The 17,445-nt window shown below is 42.1% G+C and overlaps 1 protein-coding gene across 1 annotated transcript in view; it reads left to right on the forward strand.

Moving 5' to 3' along the window:
- Positions 1–1,717: 1,717 nt before the first annotated feature.
- PIK3R5 (phosphoinositide-3-kinase regulatory subunit 5) overlaps positions 1,718–17,445 on the forward strand; it is a 63,984-nt gene continuing 48,256 nt past the window's right edge. The window contains exon 1 of the mRNA XM_060764484.2: positions 1,718–1,970. The gene's annotated coding sequence lies outside the window, so the exon portion shown is untranslated. The remainder of the gene's footprint in view (positions 1,971–17,445) is intronic.

The following is a 17,445-nucleotide window of genomic DNA, read 5'->3' on the forward strand; positions in this document are numbered from 1 at the left end:
CAACACACAAGAGCTGAACCTGAAAACAGAATTAGGCATTTCAGAAGATGGCACTTTTGAAGTCTTCTCAGTGCAAGCAGTGCCGAGCATTAGTATAGTTGTGAGCACATGCAGAGATAGGAAAAGTTGGGCTGCTATGAGTTTTCCAGGCTGTAGGACCATGTTCAAAAAGCATTCTCTCCTGATGATTATCCCACATCAATGTTATCAGATATATATCAGAGAATATATATATATATATATATATATACACACACACACACATACATACACACACACACACACTCACACACACACTTGTGCCAGCAGGACTGAAGACCGACAGGTAGCAGGTTCGAATCTGGGGAGAGCACGGATGTTCTCCCTCTGTCAGCTCCGGCTCCCGATGCGGGGACATGAGAGAATCCTCCCACAAGGATGGTAAAAACTTCAAAACATCATCTGGGCATCCCCTAGGCAACGTCCTTGCAGATGGCCAATTTTCTCACACCAGAAGAGACTTGTAGTTTCTCAAGTCACTCCTGACACACACAAAAAGAGGTTATAGCAGATATATCAGAAGTTGAGGATGCCTGTCATAGATGTGGCTGAAACATGAGGAGAGAATGCTTCTGGAACATGGCCATACAGCCTGGAAAACTCACAGCAACCAGTGATTCTGGCCATGAAAACCTTCAACAACACTTAGGAAAAGTTACTTTTGGGAGTGACAGCGCCCAGAATCCTCAGCCAATGGCCATCAGCATAGCCCTGATGCTTAGAGCCACACATAAAAAGACTGTATTTAGCAAAGTGTAAAACAAAGATGGAAGCCAGAGCAAGGACTGTTGTCCAGGATACTAGTATCCTTCAGTTAATGAGCTGCCTCTCTCCTTATATGGGCTTCCATCTGAATTTGCAGTTTTGGCTTCTGCAGATTTGATCATTCATGGCATCTGGGTCATATGTATCGTCAAAGGCTTTCATGGCTGGAATCACTGGGTGGTTGTAGGTTTTTGGGCTATATGGCCATGTTCTAGAAGCATTCTCTCCTGACATTTCACCCATATCTATGGCAGGCATTCTCATTGTTTGTGAGGTCTGTTGGAAACTAGGAAAATTGCGGAAGGTCAAGGGCGGGAGAAAGAACATTTTCAGCAGAAAGGAAGAAACCATGAATATGAACAAAATCTGGCTACCAGTATTGAAAAACTCTAAAATTATAATAGCAAATAAAAAACAACACTCTAACACAGGGGAACTTCAGGCAAGAAACAATCAGTGACAGCTAATCACAAAGGATTCCCCCAGGCAGTAACAAGCTACATCTAAAAACTGTCAGCCATGAAATGCTAGACAAGGTAGCCAATTGAAACATTCACACCTAGCTCCAACAGACAAGAGTTCTTTCTCCCACCCTGGACTTTCCACAGATATATCAACCCAGTTTTCCTAGTTTCCAACAGACCTCACAATCTCTGAGGATGCTTGCCATAGATGCAGGCAAAACGTCAGGAGAGACTGCTTCTGGAACATGGCCATACAGCCCGGAAAGCACACAACAACCCCTTGGGGCCTTCCTTCCGAATAGACACGCCCCGGAGTGCGCTGTAAACCGACCGGATTTCTCGCGAAGGTGCCGTGAACTCCACCCTCCCCACGAGGGTTTTGAAAGGGCCAAACTCTGATGGTGGACCTTGAGTTGACTTGAGGGCGGGCACTAGCTTGGGAAGGGCTTGCTCTAGACCGGCAAACCTGGCCGCAAGCCCCGGAGGAAGGCGGCACAGTTCCGCGCGCCGGGCTGGCCTTAGGGGGCGGGGCTTGTGAGGAGAGGCCACGCCCCCTCCCGTCCCAATGGGTCAGTTCCTGCCGGCGCGGCGATGGCAAGCTTGAGCAGCCGGCTGCCGGAGCCAGAAGGAGCGAGAAGGAGCCGCCCCTTGACTCCCGCCGAGACGGCGGCCGAGGATGGGCCCGGAGAGGAGGGCACGCAGGTAGGCGGAAGGGTGCTTGGGGAGCAGGCAGGGGTAAGCAAGGGGCTGCCTCCCGCCCTGGCTGGCTTGGAATGCCTCCACAGCCTCAAGGCACTACTAGAGCCCTTCTGACTTCTGGAAGCTAAGCAGGGTCAGCCTGGTTCGTCCTAGGGTGGGAGACCGCCCCGCTCATACCGGCTGCTTCAAGTTACATTTCAGAGAAAGGACAGTCACCTCTGAGGATTCCCCCAGGCAGGAAGCAGCCAGGCTGTGAAGCTGCAAGGCCATTCAGTGCTAATGCAACATTCACACTTGCCTCAAGCAGACAAGAATTCTTTCTTCCACCCTGGACATTATTTCACAGATATATAAACCTCGCTTGCCTAGTTTCCAACACACCTCACAACCTCTGAGGATGCCTGGCATAGATGTGGTTAAAACGTCAGGAGAGAATGCTTCTGGAACATGGTCATATAGCAATCCACCTCTGAGGATTCCTTGCCCAGTGGGATCCATAGGGCTACCTGAAAGCATTGCTTTTTGAGTCTGTTTTTGCCTCCCTTGTTAGTTTTCCAGACCCTATATTTGCACCTCTGTGAACCTGCCTGGTGCCCATACTGGAGGACTACTAGAGATCTTGCAAGCTTTCCAAAAGTAGCATCCTTGTCAGTCAGTGTTTACTTTTTAGAGCAGTTTAGCTCCGAAGGGGGAAGGCGGAGTCATTCTGCAGCAGGAGCCCACCCTCCAAGTACAGCAATGCTCTCAGATTGGTGGCCTTCCAGGTGTTTTGGACTTCACTTCCAAGAATTCCAGTTATTGGACAAGCTGGATAAGACTTGGAGGCCCAAACACCTGGAGGGCCACAAGTGTGATACTTCCGAACTACAGGAACCCTGATTCAACTCCATCTTCTGGCTGGATTCTGAGATTCCAAGCCCTTCCCCACAAGCTTCCTGATCTACTGCACAGCCTGTTGTTGTTGTTGCTTTATAGGGTGTGTTATATCACAGGGTTGTCTTGAAAAGATTTGTTCAGGGGGAGTTTGCCTGTTCCCACTTCTGAGGCTGAGAGTGCGTGACTTGCTCAAGGTCACCCAGTGGCTTTCCATGGCTGAGCAGCAATTCGAACCGTGGTCTCCAAGAGTCCAACACTGAAACCACTACACCGCACACAGCCCATAATTGCCAAAGGAGGGGGGATTCCCGAGATGATGGTTTGCAGGAGTCAAAGTTTGTCCTAGTGGCACAACCTCTGGGGTTTTTTTTTCCAGCCCCTCCTCCCTCAATGGCAACCTGCTCACAGCCTTGTGCAGGTTCTGCTTGGCCTTTTCCAACTTCCTCTTCTAGCTGCCTTTTCCTCCCTTTCTTAACATCTTGCAAAATCACTTCACAACATAGTGCTTCTGGAAGAAAGTAAATGCAGAGTGGATTCTAAAATGCAAAAACATGAGCCAACTATACAAGAAAAAATGGGGAGGGATGGAGAAATCTAGGCTGCAATGCCTGCACATTTTGAGAAACAATGTATTGAAGAGCCAGTGGTGGCCCTTCCATTAGACAGAGTAAGGAAGAAGGTATGTACTGGGTGGATACTGGGTAGAAAGGGTTTGTGGACAGAGCATGGGGAAGCCATGCTGTGAAGCTAGCCTGCTGCTATTTTTTATTTCCAATATTTCTAACCCATCCTTCTCAACCCCTGAAGGGGGACTCAGGGCGGCTTACAATAGCAGCAATTTGATACTGACAACAAACAACATACAGAATACATTACAACAACATTATTCAATAAATAAAACATTAGATTAAAATACTTTAAAAATATTATTCATCAAGTAGCCAGATCCAGATCTGATTTAGCAGCCTGCTACAGGAGGAAAATATGCTTTCACAAATGTCAACTTCAGCTGCCACTCAGAACAGATTCTGTCCTTAGAAATGTCTCATGCCAGTCCTGTGGAGTAGTACATGTTTACATTTGGCCTCCCTTTTCATGACAAATATACACCAGGAAGGTGGTGGTTTGTGATCCCATTCAGTGTGTGTCCCAAGTCCCATAACCTCTTTGAACCATAGGTAGCAAAGACACCTGCTTTCAGACCACACCTGGAATCACATTGTGTCCAATTCTGGGTACTGCAATTGAAGGGAGATGTTGACAAGCTGGAAAGTGTCCAGAGGAGGGCGACTAAAATGATCAAGGGTCTGGAGAACAAGCCCTATGAGGAGTGGCTTAAAGAGTTGGGCATGTTTAGCCTGTAGAAGAGATGGCTGAGAGGAGACATGATGATGGCCATGTATAAAGATGTGAGGGGAAGTCATAGGGAGGGGGGGAGAAAGCTTGTTTTCTGCTGCCCTGGAGACTAGGACACAGAACAATGGCTTCAAACTACAGGAAAGAAGATTCCACCTGAATATTAGGAAGAACTTCCTGACTGTGAGAGCAGTTCAACAGTAGAACTTTCTAACAGGAAGTGTGGTGGAGGCTCCTTCTTTGGAGGCTTTTAAACAGAGGCTGGATGGCCATCTGTTGGGGGTGCTTTGAATGCGATTTTCCTGCTGCTTGGCAGGGGGTTGGACAGGATGGCCCATGAGGTCTCTTCCAACTCTATGATTCTGCCTGTGTCACAGTCCTTGGAAGATAAAGGTGCAGATAAATAATGGTTAGATAGCTACCTGCTGCTGAACATTTGTCCTTATGGTAAGGAGGAAATGCTTTCTGAAGCTTTACCATGAAGGATGTGGTTAGGTTTCTCATCCTAGCTCCCCCCCCCCTCCCAGCTCACAATAAGATGCCCCTTTGTATTGTGCTAATACTGAAGATTAATGTGGAAATCAGGCTTGTGAATGAAGTCATTGTGCTTTGGTAGTAAAAAAAGATTACAGAAATACCATTGATTTGTGTTTTATGAGCCAAATTTTCTCCAGGATACTCTCTTAGGAAGTTGCAAAACGTTAATGCAAGCTTTAGTTGTTTCTGGTCACAAAAGGGTTTGTTTTCATGCCATCTGCGTTGTCTTTTCTTAGATTTGAAACTTCTCTGTGCTGATAAGGACTGCAGATCTTGATATGAAATGTGGTTCTGGCATTTCAGTCATTTTGCTTGGTTTAGCAGTGCTACAAAATGTTTTGACGGATTTTAGAGATTGTGTATTTATGATGTAATGAGACTTTACATACCAGGGATTCTTCTCCTGTGGTCAACCCCTGGTTTCCACTTCTTCATATCTCTTTCAAGGTTGAGCATGCCAGAGAAGCTCTTTTCCTGAAGCTAACAGCATTGACAAATCTGTTTGGTCCTTCTGAAGATGGAGGCAAATTCATGTCTTCATATTCATATTGACTGTTTGCCTCCCACCCAGGCAATTTTACAAGGGGAGTAGGAACATTCATGGAAGATGAGACCACGAACAGATATCAGCCATGCAACTGATACATACAATTGTAGTGCTTCTCATCTAGTCTCATCTAGTACTATACACCAGAAGGGACTTGCAGTTTCTCAAATCGCTCCTGACACACAAAAAAATCTAGTCTGCCAGAGCTGCGCTGGTGCAATGGGTTAAACCCTTGTGCTGGCTGAACTGCTGATCTGAAGGTTGGCGGTTCGAATCTGCAAGACGGAATGAGCTTCCGCCTGTCAGCTACAGCTTTCCTTGTAGGGACATGAGAGAAGCCTCCTACAGAATGTTAACACATCCAGATGTCCCCATGGCAACATCCTTGCAGAAGGCCAGTTTTCTCACACCAGAAGCAACCTGCAGTTTCTGAAGCCGCTTCTGACACAATAAAAACAAATCCACTCTGCTCTATACACGCAGGTTCTTTGGGGTACTGCTGAATAAACTGTGGGTCCTGGCCCCAAATGGACCCTCTACTCAATGTTGGGGTCCCAGAAGATTTAGCAACAGTAAAACCTTTCTGAACACCAACTGGTGGCTGGTTTAGACATTTACATGAATCTGTTGTGCGGCGTTTACTGTGGACTGGACTTAATAGAGTCAGTGGTTCCGAACCTTTGGTCCTCCAGGTGTTTGGGACTTCAACTCCCAGACATGTCAGCCAGTTTGGGGAACTGTCAGGAATTCTGGGAGCTGAAGTCTAAAACACCTGGAGAACAAAAGGCTGGGAACCACTGCTACAGAAGATGCTTCTGTATATTTTATAACAAGGAAAATCAGCCTGTTTAGTAAGCCTTGCAAATGCTGATTTGCTATCAGCAAATATTTTATACCTATTTTATATCCCTATATCCAGAGTTGAGGGGAAATTTGTCAGATGGAAAGGGATCCAAAGTGGAAAAGTTTCAGAAGCCCTGCTGTAGGGGACATTTGTTTAACAAGCCAGGGCTAGACTGGCAGCTGTCACCCAAAGAACACTTTTCTTTCCCTAAACTGTGAAATGATCTTCCAGAAGACAGCCAACAGATAAAAAATATGCTGTGTTGATTAAAAAAACCCATTAAAGACCTATCTTTTCTGGCAAGCCTTCTCAGTTGATTTTAATCTATGATTTTTAAACTGACTTTTTATATGTATTGATTTTTTTATCGTGTCAGAAGTGTATTGAAAATATACTGCAAGTCGCTTCTGGTGTGAGAAAATTGGCGGTCTGCAATGACGTTGCCCAGGGGATGCCCGGGATGTATTACCATCCTGTGGGAGGCTTCTCTCATTCCTTGCATGAGAATCTGGGGCTGACAGATGGGAACGCACCCCATCTAGTGGATTAGAACTACCATCCTTCAGTTCAGCCGGCGCAAGGATTTCACCCTTGTGCTACCGCAGCTTCCAAATGTATGGATGATTTCAAAGTGCAATGGTTTTAATCTTATGTTTTTAATATATGTGGTTTTTCTTATATTTGGTATTTTAATCTGTATTGTATCCCACCTTGAGTCTTGTGGTAAGTGGGTAAGAAATAATAATAATAATAATAATAATAATAATAATAATAATGGTCAGGTTGCAATCCTATGCATTCTTTTCTGAAAGTCAATTCTGTTGGGCACAGTAGGATTTGCATCTGAGTAGATGTGAATACTTTGATGCTGGCATATTAATGAGGAATGAAATGCATTTGTGAAATGGATTCATTTGGCACAATGAAGAATTTCACAGAAATAGAAAACTTGAAAAGGAGTTCTGAGTTTTGGTTTCCCAGTTCAACTCCGTGTAAAGGGGAAAATCCTGCCATTTAGCAAGTGCAGCATCTTGAGTTTGTACATCATTGTTTTCTCTGGAACGATTTCTCTGAAGCCTTCTGCCATTTCAGATGCTTGCAGGCGGACACTGCTCTTTCTTGTTCATACACTAGTTTCAATTACTGTCTCCTGTATTGGCAAGTTTAGAACACAGGAGATGTTGTGAGTTTCAGTAGTAGCTAAAAGTGGGGCTTTAAGTAAGAAATGAAAATGGAGGGGAATGTGTCTGTAACAGTACCGCTTTCATAATGAGACAGTTTCTAGACTGTTGATGTGGTACAGAAGAGCCCAGCTGCCAAATGGTTGCCTGGAGAAGTGTGGTCCTTTAATTCTGCATCTTTGCTTCCCTATTGTTCTGATATCTTCTGTGGAGGCTTAATAAGAAAAATATTATTTTCTGATTATTTTGCATCTTGTTTAAGAAGTAGGGAGCACACAGAGTACATGCTAAACAAATGGACTCTCTATTCCCTATTGATAAATTCTGTCTCCAGTAAGCGCAATCTTAAGGCACTTCCAGTCAGGCCCTATCCCAGGATCTGAGCCCAAGTTTTTTGTTTATCCCAGATTATCTGGCCGTGTGGACTCATATAATCCAGTTTAGAGCAGAAAACCTGGGTTCAGATCCTGGGATATAGAACCAGTCTGGTTGTCTTGGTAACATGTATTTCTCTCTAAGGGAGAGCTGACTGCCAAAGGGATTCTATATATCTGACAATATAATATCTTAATAGGGATGTTGTATCCTTTTCCTTAAATGAACATTGTTTAGGTTCAGAAGACAGTTTTACTTCCAGGGGAATCTAAGTCACTCATATCCTAGAATAGGAACAAAAGCCTTATTCATTTGAGAGCTGAGTTGAATAAACTTACAAGGAGTACCAACTGTATGAGTGCTTAGATTTATAATCTTCCCTTTTCACCTTAGGCATCTAAGGGTACAAAAGCTTTCACAATTTTGCATTTTAAAAGCACAGGTTTCTAGGAAAGGAAAACAGTGATTCTAAGGTAAAATAATATTAACATTTGTGCTCCTCTGCTTCTCTTCCATGCAAAATTCACTTTTCATCTTATTGTCTGGTGAACATGATGTCCCATTTTAATTCCTCTCTGATCTAGCCACAGATTGGAATATGTACAATAACTGGGTTAGATTTGGACCCCTCTCTTTCAACTGTTTCATGCAGTAAATTGAGTCCTGTTGTGACAAGTGTAAGTCTAGCTACCTTATCCCTCCCTATTTTTAGGGAGGATGAAGCAATCAATTTGATGGCACATGCTGGAGGCAGCAGTGGTAGTCTTCCAGCATTTCCCACAGGCTTGGTCCTGCTTTTGTGTGAGTGTATGTTTGTGTGTGTGGGGGGTGGGGGGTGGGGGGGTGTAGCATGCATCTCATTTAGGAGATGTTCTGGCTAGTGATAAAATAAAATTCAACTGTGAGATCAGTTGGCTTTTCTGTGTGAAATGAAGGTGAGATCGGGACAGAGAAAACATTTTGCCTTTTGCTTCACATCATCCTTTAGTTCTTGTGCTTTTCATTTACTCCTACATCGGATCTTTTGTGTGGCCAACAAATGGATGGATGGATCTATCTATCTTTCATCTATCTATCTATCTATCCATCCATCCATCCATCCATCCATCCATCCATCCATCCATCTGTCTATCACAGTGGTTCTCAAACTGTGGGTCCCCAGATGTTTTGGCCTTCAACTCCCAGAAATCCTAACAGCTGATAAACTGGCTTTGGAGTAGTAGAGCAAAACACCTGGAGACCCACAGGTTGAGAACCACTGATCTATCATTTATTTATTTGGGCAGAACATCTCGGGAACACTGTTGTTTTGACTTTTTCCAGGCATGCATTGCTTTGGCTTTTCTTTCTTGCCATTTCACTTTTGGATGGATCATCGCAATTTATTTTTGCATTTTTCTCACTTTGATTTTTAGGAGTTTCCCATCCTTGACATGTCCAGGCATTTATTGTGGACAGAACTTGATAGTGTGTACTTTATTACAGTTGCATATTTTTAAAGATGCTCCAACTTGCACTTTCTTTCAAAGCAATATAGCAGATAAACTTTAAAATCGGGTTTTAATCTTCTTGCTTATTGAGCATAGGGGCAATGAAAGAAAACTTAGCTCTCTCTTCCTCTCAGTAGGCATCCCGAGTAAAGAGGGAAAAGAAGGGAGCCAGGAGTAGTGACTCTTTTCTTTCCTTGCTTGAGAAGTCTATTATGTCAGTTATTTCCTTGGATATTGAACTTAGCACTTAGAAAAGGAGAAACCAATTCTTGTGTTGCTATGAGTGAGAAGTGCACCTGGACTGGTCATAATAAAGCCAGTGTAGTGAAAAGATAAATCAGGATGATGTGTTTATATTTGAGGAACATTGTCCTTTTCTTCTTGTATACAAACCTGGTTGTCAGGAAGAGCTAACTTTGCATGGTCAACCTGAGCACTGCCAAGAGTTGTGGTAGCTGCTTTAGGCATCTAATCTTTTGTCTTGGGATGGGTCAGTATTTTTTTCTTTTAAATTTATTTTATGATTGGAGTTTTCTTGTCCTGGGAATACTTTACTAAGGTGATCCCTCATTGCCCGAGTAGGATAGTCCTTCAATATCAGTGTACTGGTGGGTCCAAAGGTGACTGTGGAGCCCTATTCTTGATCTGGGAATAGAAGTTTCTTGGATTGTTTGGCTTAGGAGTTTGGGCAGCTTGGGAACTTTCCACCTTGGCTGGGATGAGGAAACATTTGCTGTTCTATCAGAGTAAACTATCTTGTGCTGGCGCTTTCACACTCTGAATGGAGAATGAATATCTTACTGAAAAAGACTGATTAGTGCCTTGTGTTTGATGTAAAATAAGCAAAAATCCAGCTGAGGAACTCCTGTTTGCTCCTGGGATGCATTTCCTCAACATGCTCTTGAATTGGCAGCAAGAAAGAAGGTTTTTTGGCCCTTCTGATATTTTAGACCATAGTAAGCATGCCAATTTCAGTCCATTTTGTGATTGTGATGGTTTAAAATCTCTTTTTTGTTCGTTTGTTATTTAAGGTGAAGACAAAAGTTTCCTATTTCTGTTTTAAATATAAAACCATCCCTTAATACATACTAAGCTTGGCAGCCATTATTGCTTAAAACACCTCCTACCAAAAGCAAATATGTGTCCCTGTTGCTTTATGTTGATCTCAATGGCCACTTTCCCCTGAAGTTATTCTTATAATCTATTTGGATGATATCCTAGGTCAGAAATTATTTTCACATGAAAAGAGACATTTCCTTTTATTTTCTTTATTGTATTTAGCCATCTACATTCATGCAGCTTGTTGGTTATACTTAAAGTGTACTTATAATATATAGGACATAATGTCTTCTGAATGGTTTATTGCCCTGTGTGCTTCCTCTTTATCCATTAATCCATGAAACAGAGTAGCCATTCTTGGTTTTACAAGTGCCAAGGTCTGCTTTTTGATTTAATAGACTGTACAACATAAATGTAACCGAACACATCTAGTTTTTCTTATCATAAATATGTCTGTAGTTTATCCACTGAGTTGGAGCAGGTACTCATTTCCTTCCATATTCAAAAAACCTGTGCAGGTAAAAAGAGCTTTACGGAGCATCTATTTCCTGGGAGGGTTAAAGAAAAACTATTCTAATAAGCAATTTTTGTGCTTCCAAGTTTTCCTCTTCATGGCTAACAGCCATTTTGATTTTGGTTTCTCAATGACAATATCTTGTTTTTAAGAAATCCCTCTCCTGCCTCTATCCCAGTACTGCAGGGAGTGCAACCAAGCTCAGAATGTATAGAAAAACTTATGGAGAGTAGCTCATTGTGGACTTCCAAGCAATTTCCAACCTGTGGCAGGAATTTCTGGGGCCAAGAGTATGTGACTTGCCCAAGTGGCTTTCCATAACAGAGCAGGGAAATGATTGTGCTCTCCAGAGTTGTAGCCCAATGCTCAAATCACTACACTCACCTCATTGTTTCACCTAATGAAAATATGCAAGTGTTTTGGCCCCATGGACTATGGGTCTCCTTACCACTGATTTTATATGTAATGATAGCTTACCCTCCATACTTTGTGATACAGCCCTGATTAAAACCATCTCCTCTCTGCTTGCTGCTGCATGTGCAGAGCATTCTGTTGGAGGTTCCAAGGACAGAGCATTGGGTTGATCATCCCTATTGTTTTGTGGGGCTCTTCTGTATCAATGATTCACAAGTCATGAGATACAAAAGGATTTTGAGTGTCTTCCCACTTGGGAATCTAGTGGTCATAGTTCACTGAAAGCTGTAGCCTAAGAAAAACATATGGGATTGTATTTGTTTTGTGGGGGTGAGTTCAAGAAAGTTCTCATGCTGAGGCAAGGTTTCAGGGTATTAGAAGTGTTAGGTAACCACTGGCTCTGTCCTTGCTGAGATTAGGATCTTTTCTGTGGGTTGACATGTGGCAGAATGTAGGTCAAGGCTAGGTAAAAGTGATAAGCTTTCACCTACAGCCAGACTCAGCAACACTGAAATCAGTTCTTATGCGAAAGTGTTTCTCTCTTCTCTGCCTCTGTGGATATCTGTAAAAAAGGATGGGTTTGTCATAATCTTCCCATAGGAAAGAATTGTTAGCAACTGAGATCCTTTTTGACACAGATGAGTCCAGAATCACTCTTCTCTTGCATATGGAACCTACAAACACATGTGCTACAAATGGATCCCAAAGTGTGGACCCTGATCATTTAAGAGAGAGAGTGGGGTTTGAGGTCGCTGATCATTCTTGTTCTTTGTCTGCCCATTCCTCTTTGGGTTGCTTACCTCAAGGTGGGAATTGTGGACTCATTCCTGTGTGGTGGTAGACTTTTAGCTGATGGTGGTGTTTATTTTCTTTTGTGGAGCTGGGAAATGGCCATCTTGGCCCATAGTTTATTTTACATTATTTGCATAATTTTTATCCTGCCTTTCTCCTGATATAGGGACTCATAGTGGCTAACAATAAACTAATAACAATAGTCATGACTTTAGGCTTTCTGTATAGAAGTTCTCATGGTGTTAAAGAATCAGGGGTGCTTCCACACGGGACTTCAATTTTTGGTAATTTTATAGACTTTTCACAGATTATGCTTTCCTCTTGCAAATGTCTTGTCTTTCTCTACTGCTTTTCTTTATCTTCCCCTTCCATTTTCCCCCATTAAAAATAGAGAGAGAGAATTAGAACAGCTGCACCATATCTTTTCCTGGTAGCACCAGGAACTGTCCATTTGAAAGTATCCCTCTTGAGAGAGACTGAAATAGCAAACCTTTAGCACTTATGCAAGTTAGTGTAAAATACTTTTGGTCTGAGGTGGTGGAACATGGATGCTCTAAAGACCCATTCTATTGATTATATTTTGGAAAACTGACAACTTCAAAGCTTTGAACATGGGCTTTCTGTTACATGTATCTGCTTTCTGAATGGGATGCCATTGAAAATCACGCACTTGGCCATGTACTTGTATATGTAGAATAAGCAGGATGTCTGGATTGCACATGGATTTTAGTATCCAAGGGGAGATACTGAGGGACCACTGTAGTCGCCAAGGGCTCCTCCCTGAGGTTGACCAAGTAATTCATATTGCTGTATATTCATCTCTGCTGTGTTGTCCATCCATGTGCATGATTGGCTTAAGTTTCTCTTGCACATGTTATGAGTGCAGGAGCTTCCATGCAAAGCAGGAGGTGGAGGGGTTTTTGTGTTGGTTTCCAGCAGGCCAGTGGGGCAAAATTCGAGGAGTATTTTTAGCATTCTGAGAAAATGTGTCATTCCTCCAATGGGACGGGGGAGGGGGAAATCCCTGATGTTTCTACATGAAAATGCTTCAGCATGATCATGATGAGACAGGGTATAAAACAAGCCTGGAGGATGTATTCATTTACATAATGGGAAACTGGGAAGATTTCTTCTGAGGTCTATATCTAGTCCTCTCTAGTAGAGAAAAAGAAGCTATTAGACTTTGGGAACACTCTTCTGAGGAGTGTTCGATCACACTGAGTGGTTTTCAGTATGACACGATGGATGGAACTACCAGTATTTCAATTAGGTATTATAGTTCTTCTAACTCAATGGCTATGTGTTCATAAACAATATTAGTTGAAAGTATCTATATATAATACTGTTTCTCATGTCCAGAATCTCTCTCTTCGAGAATGATTCAGATTGAGAAAGAGCTGAGATGAGCAATTTGATCCTCTGGATATTGTAAGACTGCATTTCCCAGAATCCCTAGCCAATTGTGAAAAATGCTGACTACTACAGTCCAGTAATATCTAGTCTCTATGCTTTCTTCACCCTTGCTTGGCTGTGTGCATTAGTCTTAGTCTCTATTGTTTCATATAGGTTTTTTTTTCCTACCAGCAACAGTCTTGTATCCAGGATAAATCTTGTGGTGTTCTACTGCAAATTTTCTACTCTGAAAAAGATGACTTCAGTTGATCTGTACATGGATTCTTCTGGGTATTGGTGTCCAGAAGCTTATCTTGGCAAATAGAATCTCAAATACGACTAATTCTATGAGCATGATACCTATTCTTGAACTAAAGAAGAAACCTTGATGAGTAGATGTCTCTCCCACAAAGAGCCCACAAATGTAGAGAACCTGGCTTTGCAGGAGTTGTGGTGCACTCTTGCTCTGTGAGGTCTTCCAGGTGTTACTGGACTCTAACACCCATTACCTCCATCCAATATGCCAATGGTCAAGGGTGATGACAATTACTGTGTACCAGCAACCACTCCAATGCAGCCAACAGCACTTACAAGTACTTGCTCGGTTGTTTCCTGTTAGCTTTTAATATGTAAACCTGGACATGCCCTTATCTGAACTGCATATCTAAATACACCATCTGGCTGATTTCCCCCTGTTTGGTTTCCCCCTTCCTGGCTTCAATCTTTTAAAATTTTATCTGATTGACTGATTGTGCTTTTATTCTTTAACAAACCTGTTGCTACTTCTTTCTAGACATTTAGACTTTTTATTTGTCTTTGGAGTGTGCTGCTTATCAGGATGTATTCGTGCAGATCTCTAAATCAAGACCCATACCTGTATTTGGAGGCATCTGGACAAGCTATGCTCTTTTCCCACCGTATTCAAGTGCACTCCTGGCCACTTTTGAGTGGATCCTTGATTAGTCAGCAGCAAATTAGACCCCCGGTGGCACAGTGGGTCAAACCCTTGTGCTGTGAAGACTGCTAACTGACAGGTCAACGGTTCAGATCTGGGGAGAGTGGGTTGAGCTCCCTCTGTCAGCTACAGCTCCCCATGCGGGGGCATGAGAGAAGCCTCCCACAAGATTGGTAAAACATCAAATATCTGGGCGTCCCCTGGGCAATGTCCTTGCAGATGGTCAATTCTTTAACACCAGAAGCAACTTGCAGTTTCTCGTCTCTCCTGACACACACACTCACACACACATACACACACACACACAAAACCCCAGCAAATTGAGAACACCTATTTTAAATTTTTGAGACCCTTTGGCTCTTGTGGAATTTCTGTTTAATTTTTTTTCTGTGATGTCTGCTAAACTGTTTTAATAGGAGTTGTACTTTTACAAGATATTTGCAAAGAGGATGCTGGTGCCTCACAAAGCGACAGCTCCCAGGATTCAGTAGCCTTGAGTCATGACAGTTAAAATGCCCCCCAATTGCATTGATTTGATATTCAAATCTTGTTCAACTCTGTATCTTTTTGGAAAAGAAGATTTAGAAGGGGTGATGCCATTCACACAATTGCAGGTCTGTAATGGAGAAGAAAGGGGCAGTTACCTAGAGAAGGAAAGAAGCTTCATTCCCCTTGTGACAAGATAGAGTTGGAGTCAAGGACAATGGTTGTCACTAAGAACAATGGAATAACAATTCTGCCCTCCTTCCCTGGAAGAACCACTTGCAATAACAGAGTAGTTGCTGATACATTTATTTACATTTTGTGATACCAAAGTTTTTAAAGACCTTTGGACTTCATCATCATAATAGCTCAATGAGTGTGTTCTTGTAACTCTATCACAGGAGCACACAGATGCTACCTGTAGTGGGTGGCTTCCTCAGTTATTTAACTTTATTATTTATTTACTTTGTTTTATACCCCACCTTCTCTCCCTCATTGAGGGACTCAGAGTGGCTAACACTTGGCAACAATTCGATGCTGTTCGAACCTAGGACAATACGATCTCAGAATACATATAAATCCAACACAGAGAAATTTTAACACCTTGTATTAAACAACAGTATATGATAAAACAGTATTCAAAACAGCTAAATTAAGAACTTGTATGTATATTAAAAGTTTTTAAAACTTTCAAAAGCAAATAGCAACATCTTATGACTGAAACATGGGGGTGAAGTTGTGTAGATACTGGGATGCAGGTATGCTTGTGTGTAGAGGAGCAAAGATTTTTGCAGAGCACCAACAGAGAGAACAATGTCTTTATTTGTTAACTCTTTAGTATCTAGTGAGCTCTCAGTATCTGTTGAGGTTTGGTCCCAAGAAACCCATGGATGTCAAAATCTGTGGATGCTCAAGTCCCATTATGTACAATAATGTAGTCAAATGTTGTCCTGTATATAAAATGGCAAAGTAATGGTTTGTTTGTTGGATAAAAAAAATATTTTTGAAGCCATGAATGGCAAAATCTATGGATGTAGCATCTGTGGATATGGAGGGCAAACTGGATTACATTTCAATATTCATTTCCTTGACTCATAAAGATTGAAGAATTTAACTATGTTTAGAACAGGCATTATGCAGAGTGATTTTTCTAAAGGTAGTATATAATGTGCCTAGTTATGATTATTCTGGAGCCCCTGGTGGTGCAATGGGTTACACTCTTGTGCTGGCAGGACTGAAGACTGACAGGTTGGAGGTTTGAATCCAGGGAGAGCACGGATGAGCTCCCTCTGTCAGTTCCAGCTCCCCATTCAGGGACATGAGAGAAGCCTCCCACAAGGATGGTAAAACATCAAAACATCCGGGCGTTCCCTTAGGCAACATCCTTGCAGATGGCCAATTCTCTCACACCAGAAGCGACTTGTAGTTTCTCAAGTTGCTCCTGACACACACAAAAAAAGATCATTCTAAGTGCTGATTGAGGATCAAGCTACACTAGGGTTATGTTAAAAGACTGTCTTAGCAAGTGCTTGTCCTTACCTAACTATTTTGTATTTAGTGTGCATTGTTTTCTGAATGATTATTGGACTGTTTACAGTGACTTAACTTTCAAGACTTACATGAGGAAATCCCATGGTAGGTGAAAAAATATAGGAAGAGCACGGATTTCCCTTAACATCTGGTTTGATCATTATGTGAGCCATGTCAGCAAATTTCCGTTTCTAAAATATTGCTTTTTAACTTCCCTTTAGTTAAGGCAAGCATGTTCTAGTCAAGAACATGTTTCCACTTAGTTCCATGTGTGTCGGTTTTGTGTAATTGTGGATTTCTGAGATTTCATCAGTTTCAGTGTTTCACAGATGGAAAAGAAGCTTCTTAGTTTTTGCAAACTGAGTATTGCCACAAACACTCCTCTGATCTCTACCAGGTGCAGATTGTATTAATTTCCAAGGCATTCTAATAGCTTACATTTGTTTGGGTTTGTATCCTTGAAGATGGGATAAATGTAAAGAAGTGTGGCCCCTACGGAGCAGTGTTACAGATGGAACTTCAGACTCTTGGAGAAAGTCCTGTGTACTTGAATAGGAGTAAGCAGCTAATGGCACCAAACTTGCCTGGTTTGTTTAAGTAAGATGAAATGAGGATAAAAATTTTGAGTCAGTGAAAGGCTTAGTGTACGTCTCTCAAGCTGAGAAATCCCCAACATGAGACTGGAATAGTGTTTTGTTATATTTGATAAAGGACAGCAAACCTTAATTAGTTACTGGTTGTTGGTTTTTTTTTACCATAAGCTTCAGGAAAATTCGATAATAATATAGTTGAAAGCATACCAAAAGTGGAATTCAAATACCAAAAGTGAACATTAGAATAGAATTAAAACAAACAACATTAAAGCAATTTAAAACACCCACCTTAATTAAAAACAATTATAATACAAATTAAAACAATTCAGTACATTTTAAAAAGCTATTTCCTTAAAAACTTTCAGTTCAAACTGTCAGAATAAAAAAGGAATCATCTGGTAATAGCAAGACCACAAAGCGGAGACTCGTCTAGCTTCCAAAATCTAGGGACATCCACCAATAGGGCCCTGTCTTGTGTTTCCATTGATCATACCTGTGATGATGGTGGACATTAAAGAAGCGCCTCTTCTGAGGTTCTTG

The sequence above is a fragment of the Anolis sagrei genome, chromosome 2 (assembly GCF_037176765.1).
Source record: "Anolis sagrei isolate rAnoSag1 chromosome 2, rAnoSag1.mat, whole genome shotgun sequence".
Lineage (NCBI taxonomy): Eukaryota > Metazoa > Chordata > Lepidosauria > Squamata > Dactyloidae > Anolis > Anolis sagrei.